General features: G+C 37.3%; 1 protein-coding gene across 2 annotated transcripts in view; it reads right to left on the bottom strand.

Moving 5' to 3' along the window:
• Window positions 1-9,650, bottom strand: part of foxj3 (forkhead box J3) — a 128,964-nt gene extending 119,314 nt beyond the window's left edge. Inside the window, exon 1 of one of the 2 annotated variants that reach the window (XM_087272903.1) lies at window positions 9,424-9,642. The gene's annotated coding sequence lies outside the window, so the exon portion shown is untranslated. 2 annotated transcript variants of the gene reach the window in all.

A 9,650-nucleotide genomic window follows, 5' to 3' on the forward strand; every position in this document is an offset into this window, starting at 1 on the left:
TGAAGCGTAATGACACAATCGTTCCCTTTAAGAGGAATGTTAAGAACGATTTAGTGCAGCAGAAACTATTAGTCAGCGGAGTCAAAAGGTTGAAAGAACTGCATCACGGGAGAACACCATCGCTCTGGCTTTAGCTTGACAGTGTGCTAAATGCATTAAACACTTCCTGTGCCAGTTTTACCTTTGATGCAAACCACAGAGCAAGGCCTGTAATGATGCTGTAAACACATTTTAATCAGCAGACAGGTGAGCAGCTCAGGCTCACCTAAGATTATGCAAAATGGTGTCACTGAACTGCATGTAATTACATAATCGCCTGTTCATGATTGTTTAAGATAACTGCAATAACTTGGCATTTAAATTACATCTTAATGTTACATTTTAAAAGTTGCATCAAGTCATGATGAAGTTCTTTACAGAAATGAATGAAATTTGTCTTCTTTACAACAACGTATTCAATAAAAAATTTTATTCTTAATATGAAGCTTAAATGATTAATAACCTCAGTTCATTAGAGAATGCTTAGAAATACTGTTTTCTAAACTATTTATATTTTTTATATATTAGAAAAGCAAAGTTACTATTTTAAATAATAATATTTCAACTTATTACTGTTTTATTGTATTGTCTGATCAAATAAATGATGCCTTGGTACATATCTTAAATTTAATGTAAAAAGAAATCTCAATTTATACCCCACTAACAGCAGGTATGAGTTAAGTTCTACATGGTGTTATTTCCCTGATCTGGCCATGAATGGTTTGCATGCTACTCACATCGAGAATAATATTGAATATTTCTTCAAAACACTTATTGCAAGCAGCAAACATTTTTATGATGCAACATTTTTTTTTTTTTAAACTTGAGCATTTCTCAAGGAGAGGTATACTGCAATATCTCGACTTACTTGAACGTTCAAGCACAGCTTAATAAAATTAAATCATTTCACTGCTTCAGGAAAATGAACTAAAGCATCATTCAATTATTTAATTAGCATAATACCATGTTAAATTGAAATTGAGAAAGTGCAACATTAAGAGCTGGAAATCCTTTTAAACAATGTTTTTAAACAGACATTAAACGCACCAGCATTTAAAATCAGTATTTTGTTAATTCATAATTTTCAAAAGGAACTTTAAAAAACAAAACTTTAAATTTCTGCAGTGCTAAACCAATTAGCTTTATTAATCGGACCTATGTCTGCTTTACAGCTTTGGCTACTCAGACACTCAAATGGGAGAAATGAAGCAAAACGTGGAGGGAACTGGGCAGAAATTGCTCTCAAAAGCACAGACCAAGGATAATTGTCCATCTTTAGCAAGTTATTAGGGCTTCTCCAGAAGTGCATTTGTAACTACAGCTGAGTGTGCAGTAAGCTAAAGTAATTAAAATGGTTATTAAATGGTATTAGCTGAGCTTGATTATGATTACTTAAGCTGTGTAATCTAGGTAAAATCCTCTCCCTGCACACAGTGTCCACATCTCTCTTGAAAGAGAGAGAGAAAAAAGGAGAGTCTCTGTTACCTTCAGCAGGCACAGAATGAAATATATTGCGCTGTTGTATTGTACTGTTTTAAGAGACAGAAGACACAAAAAAGTCCTCCAATTCCACTGTGACGCACCCTTGCAGACCAGCCAGTTTCGCCAAGGACAAACAGGCAATGCAGCAAGAAATTTTTCTGCAGTAATAGTGAAAGCAATGAACATACACTAAGGTGTATCCCCACACATTTCACTGACGTGAACAGACGGCATGTGTAGTCAAATAGGTAACGCCGCATGGTTAATGAAAGTGACTGAGTGCATGCAACCTGTGGAAACCACAAAACGCTACAGTAGATTAAATAGAAGGTTAGTCAAACCAAACCAATGCAAAAGGCCAAAAAAGCAGCCAAGGCCCCGTTTGCAGCCATGACAAATTCGATCTGGAGGGTAGGACGGGTCTCCAGCCAGGTAATGAGGGCGAATGACACATAATCTGTCCACTGCACTGCATATCTGGAGTTCCAACTGCTGTTGGATCTGCCAGAGTAGCACAGTACAGACCAACATCTAACAAAGTTCTCTGTACATGGAGAGACTGGTAGAGCTCTGGCAGTGTATTTCAGCATTAATAAAAAATGAAAGTGTAGTGCTTCGGTAGATCTGCGCTCCTCTTCCCAGGGGTGGGGGGTTGTTTGAAAAACTCTGAACCAGTGCAGCATTCCCATATCCACCCATATCTAGTGAGGGGCTCTTTAAAAATTCATTAATTTACAGCAAAAATAGATTAAAGCACCCAGCTGAGCAAAACTCGAAATTTGGCTCCTGAATAACATTAATAATAAAACAGCTCCCAAAAGCCCCGGGGGTTTCGCCTGAAGAAACTGTGTTGGCTTCAGCTCACCTCGTAACACCTTGTGAAAAAGCTCTCTCTTTTTTGTAAATGCTCAAATATTTTAATTGCCATTCATGAGAAGGAATTGCTTTAAAATTGTTCTGCTATTCAACGTCAATCTATTTCCAATCTGATCATAGCCTTGAAGCTGCGAAACTAGAAACCGGTGGCCCAAAAATGCCTGGAACTGCAGTTACTGTAATTGCTCTGGTCAGTTCTAAATGAGGTTCACTTAAGTGCAATTATCCCCCAGTGATCTTTCACATAAAGAGACTTCTTGAACATGAAAAAGTGGGCTCACACAATATGACTGCAAACAAGATTCAAATTGGAATCAGAGATGAATGGCTTCATAGCTCATCTGCATTCTAGTGATGAACGACTTTGCTAATGAAGACCGAGCTACTTACTGACTCTCACCGCTAGCACAGCACGGCTTCATATCGGATTTGGGCATAACAAGAGCTTTGGCATTTAGAGTATTATTGCGACAGCTTAAAATAGACAATATAAAAATGCATGGAGCAAAATAGTTGACCAGTCGCCCAACATCTATTGACAAGAGACTGTTTGTACATGAAAGGTGTGTTCACACTGGGCAGGATTGGTTATCTGCTATTTGAACTTTTGTGTGGACCAAACAAGTGGACTAAGACTGAAAATGGGTCTCAGTCCACTTACAAAACCACTTGAACTTGATTTGACTAAAATATTACGCAACAGCCATGGCCTAATGGTAAGAGTGTTAGACTTGGGATTCAGAGATTCAAGATTGCAGGTTTGAGTCCCAAAACCAACAGGGGTTGTTGGTGGTAAGATTGAATAAATAGCCACCTCAATGTCATGGCTGAGGTGATTCCCTTGAACAAGGCATGCAATCCCTAACTGATAAACGCTCCGGGTTTGCATTCATGCATGTAAGTCACTTTAAATAAAATCATCTGCTAAATACATTCATAACATGGACCAACGACATTTAAAAAAAAAAAAAAAACACGATGTTACAGGATGTGCCTAAAAAAAATCTTGATGATCCCATTACAGTTCAAATCAGGCATTGGAAACTCAGTATCTTATAGCAGGTCTTTATTTGGGTGTGTGGTAGAGAAATTAATGGTACTCTTGTGACTCATTTACACACTTTAGTTTTTCATGAGATAAAAAATAGTGTATATAAACAATGAGCATGATTAAGAGCATTTCCGAAAACTTTTGCTTCTTAATTCATCCCATTTTCAGTTATACAATTGTCAGTATTAGCCTCTGTACACTGATGTATCCTTAAGGAACATAACCTAACAGTACTGGGCTCTCATCAAAATAATAAGCTGACTAGTTTTAGACAACCTCAAACTAATCCGTTTTGAACACTATTGAATGATACACATAGTAAAGATGAAGATGCTGCGATAGGACTGCTGTAATATTAATGGTGGCAGCTTGTCTGAATTAACATAGCTTACCAGAATATAAATTATTCTGCATTTAACTAATAAACGCTAATTATTTTAACACTAGCATTGCAAGGGTGCTATGCTCTGACTAATTTCTATCCAACAAGCACCAACATGCAGTACTGACAACCACTGATGGCTGCAGAAAAGAAAAGAAGACAATACAAAACACAGAAAAAGAGTAATAACAAGCAATACATTTTATCTAAATATTTGATATCTTTGTCAGTGGGAAGGGAGGACAAGCGGGTTACCTTTCTGAGATGGGGAAGCCATGCGTTTAGCTTGCCTGGACCCCATTTACCAACAGGGGTCTGATAACTTCATCTCACGGACAGCCATTTGAATAATCGCTTCAACAAGGAGGAAAAATTAAAAGGCTCTCAGTGAGACAGGGCTGGGCAAAGGGCCATCTCTGAATTCCAAATGAGCTATTGGTATGCGAAAGGTGAGTGTCGGTCTCTTTTTGCCCACGTCAGACTGCTCAATCTACACATGCCTTGCTGCTAATTCAATGTCATTATGGATGTTCTCTCACCATCACAAACTAAAATCTGTCTGATTGTGAAAAACTAATAGAGAAACTAATGGGAAGCATACCACTTGTTGCAGACCGAGCGAGAGAGAGAGCGAGAGAGAGAGAGAGAGAGAGAGAGAGAGAGAGAGAGAGAGAGAGAGAGAGAGAGAGAAAATGATACACTGGTTTCACACAACACAAGTGTAAGAGAACAGATGTTTGGGCAGCACAGCTGGAGAAAGGCTTAACTTTTCTAAATGTGGGACAAAATCTCAACGACCAATTCAGCAGAGGAGAAAAAAATGAAAAATTATGCAAATGCATTAGAAAACACTGTAAACAGTGTAACAGTAAAGACAGCTCATTACACTGAACACCATATAGCGCCAATGTACAAAAAATATATAACAGTCACCAAATATCTAAAGCACCATACAACGGCCCATTTGGCATGTAGCCTATGGCATCGTTTAGCAATGATAAAGTAGGTGGAATGCATAAAGCCAGCAGTTTCCAGGTGAGTTTAGACATAGCGGCAGGATGCCCACTGAGGCCTGAGGGTAAGACGGAGACGAGCCTGTATGCAATACTGCAGAGGAGGCCTCGTCAGATCCTGGCATGGGAACAGTTATGGTGCGCAACAACAGATGCCATGCTTGTGTTCTTTAACAGCTCCCATTCCAGCCCATTTAGCAAAGCACTAATGAACAACATGAAAGATAGAAGACACTTAAGGGGTAATACCTTTCTTAAGACAGGATTTAAACCCGGTGTAACAAAAACTTCTTTCATTACCATTTTCACTACTTTACTTTTATTTAGGACACTTCACATGGTACAAATGAGATCAAATTAACAGTAAAATGCAGTTTGATAAATGAACCTTTCACATGTATGCATTATTAAGAATATTTAAGAAAATATTAAGTCACAATGTGCAAAGATGCGAGTGATATTTTATCATATTGAATGAAGATTTTAAGTTTCAAACTGACTAATAAATGACAGATACTGAAGATGCTTTTTTATGTACTCAATTAAAATGTTTTTGAACATTCGGAAATCAAATTAGGTTATAGTAAAGTAAGCATGGGCCAGTAAAAGTTTCTGATTGGTATGATAACCTTGGATAAAAAAAAAATCACGGTTTCAGGCTTTAACATTATTGTGATTATCGCTTTAAAATATATTCAATTTTTTTTAAATGTCGGGGTAAAAAAACAACTTTTTCCCCACTGAACACAATTAATTTTATCATAATAATTTTAAATATTTTAGAATAGTAAACATGTCAGGCTAAAGAGTTCAAATAAATCACTGACTTTCTGCTGTTTTCATTAGTTCCAAAAATACAGATTTCTTTACACCTTTGGATATCCATCTTTTCTTTGGATATAAAGTAAGCCACTGCACTGTTCAGCTCTATAGCATGCTTGAATGTTTGTTTATAAGCGATTTGTTTTTGCAGTTGTTTGCCGAATTGTGGCCTGACCAATAGCTTTTGATGTGGAGATACTGTTTCAATAGAAAACTAAATAAAATAGTTGTAAAAAACACAAACCTAACTACCGTAGAAAAATTTAGGTGATTTTAAAACCTAGACTTTTCCAAACCGCAGTAAAGCTTGAAACTGGTTATCAAGCCATGCCTATAGGGAGACAATAAATAAATATTTTCATAATTGAAAAATCTAGTAATTTCTTGATTATTTTACCAGTTCATCAGTAGGCTTTGGTCATTTTGAGTAATATTGAGTTAAACTCATTCTTTCTGATGAACAAAGAAATCACCAAGTCAATAGACCAAATGTCTGTTTTCTGTCCTCCTCAGTTATTAGTTATTAATAGGATCGTAGCATCATTGACAAATACTGTTTTTATTTACAACAGGGCATTGACACAAATATTAGGACTCTATTTCTTTACATAAGCTTGGAATTCGATTAGAATCGAGATTTGATTGAATTCCATATTTATTATGGACATATATCCAGTACATGTTAATTTTTCAGGAAGGAAATCTCTCACTAATCCTTTAAACTAAACAGGACACCTAGTCAGCTGGTACATATGTAATGTTACACCAAATGACATTGTTAACAAGCTGTTTTAATTGACATCTTTAAGTGCCTGACACACTGTTTACTTGAGAAATGATGCATTTTGGTAAGTTCAACTGTTACTTTTAGCATACCCGCTGGTGGAATGGAGACTGTTGCATACGAAGAGCCCCATGGGTCAAAATCATGTAACCGCTGACCAGTAAATGAGGTACAATGTGATCGAAACACTATTCCATAACAAAAATATATAATAAAGTTCCATATTTTGTTTTAGCATTAGTTTATAATGTAATTTTCACCTTATAGATCTCTTCCAATTTCTATCCATGTCAGAATATAATTTACCTACCAAACTCTAGGACCCTAACAGCATCATCCTTCAGGAATTGTTTTGGAGGGAAAACAACAGCAAAAACCTGTGCATAAATTTGGTGATGTAAAACAACATTTCCTTTAATGAAACTTAATATGTTCCATGATTCAACAGCTGAAACACACATACAGTGTCCTATAATATTTTACATCAATACACGAGTCCAAAGTTATAGACCTCAAAAAGAACAGTACATCATGCAGGAGTTACAACACATTTTTAAACAAATGCAACAAAGTTCTTCATGCAATAATTGTAAATACTAAAAGGCAGCAGTTTTAGCACAAGAACCACCAGGCGTGTTCTGACAGGCAACTGATGGTTCAATCATTTTCTGCGTTCTGTGAGCTGACAACCCAAAGACAAACAAGTCTGGTGCTAACGTGAATCTTTCACACTATTGTACTGCCACACTGACTGGGTGGGGAAAATATGTCTCGGGCAGTTCACATGTGTCCATCATTCAATATTTTAAGCATGCTGGTGCATAATTCAACAGTCTTTCTCTCCAATCGTACTATATTCTTTAAGCGAATGAGAATGAGGAGGGAATCCCATTATAACTAATAGAATGCTGCTGGTCAATCCACATATAGCAAAAATATGCAAGCAAAAATATGCAGACAAGCTGTCATTGTCAACCTAAAGCAAGACAGCACAGGCAAAACCACTGCTTTTTATGCACTACTCAATTTTAAAATGTTTGGCTATCTTGCAGCCTTCTTTTACTTTACAAAAGCATTATATTATATTATATTATATTATTCATTTGTTCGTTCATTCATTTTCTTTTCGGCTAAATCCCTTTATTAATCAGGGGTCACCACATCGGAATGAACCACCAATTACATTTTATTTTATTATATAACTTTAGTATAAATAACTATTAACTAGTGGCTTATTATCTGGCTATTAAGACGCTGAGTGTTTATTAGTACTTATAAAGTACATATTCTGCATGATCTTTTCCAATATCCCAAATATTATAATACTTTGATCTAACTACTACCTTAACTATTAATGGGCAGCAAATTAAGAGTTTACTAATGCAAAAGAAAAAAATAAAATTGGTTTATAAAAAGTGAGAATTGTATCTTAAAATAAAGTGTGATCTTGCAATATATTACATTAGTTAGGCTGGTAAATGTAAAGTGAATAAAAAAAGAAAGATTTAAACTTTAAAATATTATTTTCACAACATTACAAAATTACATCCAGAATCATTTTGCATAATTTTTAAGCAAATATTAAAACATTATGCATTAGACTTGCACTGTAAGTGACAAGAGCAAACCCCACAATATTAATCTACTTCATACTGTATTATAAGATTGCTAGTTTCCAGTGACTGAAAAAAAAACTTAAGATTAAAGATGAAAAGTCTAATATTACTACCCAGTATTAAAGAAAAACATATTCTAATTAGTTCAAATTAATATATTAGGCTTTTGCTACAGCATAAGCAGACAATTAAATTGTAAAATGCAATTATTTGACAATTAATCATAAGTTTAGAAAACATGATAACAAAAGGCATGTGCAATAAGATAACCCATGCACACTTAAAACATAGTCTTGTAAATGAAAACGCAAAAATAACCATTATATTGATCAAACACCCAAAAATAGTGACATCCATGTGTCAGCCTATTCACCTGTGCTATCACGCCTTAATGCACATTATGGTGGCTCCATGTGAATTATAAAGGTCAGACACTGCGACATAAACAAGAAATCAAATTCAAGGCAGAGCCCAACATGACAGAAAAAGGTCTGTTCTTGAAGTAGCTAAAGGGGAAAATCCAAAATACCTGACAGACAGCGGCTAACATTCCAGCAGCTGACTAGACGAGGGGACTTGTGCTGCACATGACAGCTAAGGTTACCAATATATGCTGCATGCAATCTTGCAAACGTGCTTTCATTTAGGAGCTGATTTGCATTGGATTCTGTCATCAAATGTTCAAATGCTAGACTGACTTGAATGAAATAGAAATAACTCTTGCACAACTTCACAAAGTCAAACTGCAATCGTCTATTTACCCGCACAAAAGCCAGAGCTCCCATGCATATTATTAATGGCACAACAAGTTGGCCAGGATTCGCATTTAAAATGACACGCAGCTGCCGCGCGTCTGTTTCCAAAATATTAATAGATTCGGCCTCCACCTCCAACTACTGTTAGTTGACAGGACCAAAAGTTGCTCGTTTGGCAGTTCCCTGTCGATGAGCTCCCTTCCAGCTCGCCTTACTGACCGAGTTTCAGTCACAAATATTTCACGTCAAACGCCTGTCAGTTGAGCGAACAAATAGCAGGCGAGCTAAAGTAAAGCTTGCGGCTAATTAGCAGCTCCCTCTCGCTACCTGTCTGACAAAACCGTATTGGCGGCTAGCAGGCTTGCTAACTAAACTTGTTCTCCAGTGACAGTGGAGCTTGCAGTGTCCCCACCTGCCCCCGACCGACGGCGGCAACCGCGACAGCAGCACAGCATTCGAGGCCTGGACGTCTGTCCATTCTCCCGCTCTGCTCTGAACTTCAACACCCCACAACTAACAGTTAAAGTCGTCCATTTTTCGCGGGCCCTGACTTCAACTTCGAGAGCTCCATGTCGCGAGCTCGCGCCGTTCAGCCGTACTCACCCGGGCTCGTGTCCGCTTCTGGAGGCCAGTGCAGGTCTGTCAAAGTTAGCCGCCCCCTCCCCTTCCTTTATTTCGATCACAGCTCCCTCTCTCCTCGAAATGAGCCTCAACTCTCCGTGTTTGTCGTGGGTTTGAGACCCGCAATCCCTTTACCGGTTTGTCCGTGGCGTCTCCTGGCTTCTCCGCCTCTCTCTCGCTCGTTCGTCTTTCTCTCTGAATAGCTAACA

Source organism: Danio rerio, chromosome 11 (genome assembly GCF_052040795.2).
Source record: "Danio rerio strain M-AB ecotype USA chromosome 11, GRCz13ab, whole genome shotgun sequence".
In the NCBI taxonomy this organism is placed as follows: Eukaryota; Metazoa; Chordata; class Actinopteri; order Cypriniformes; family Danionidae; genus Danio; species Danio rerio.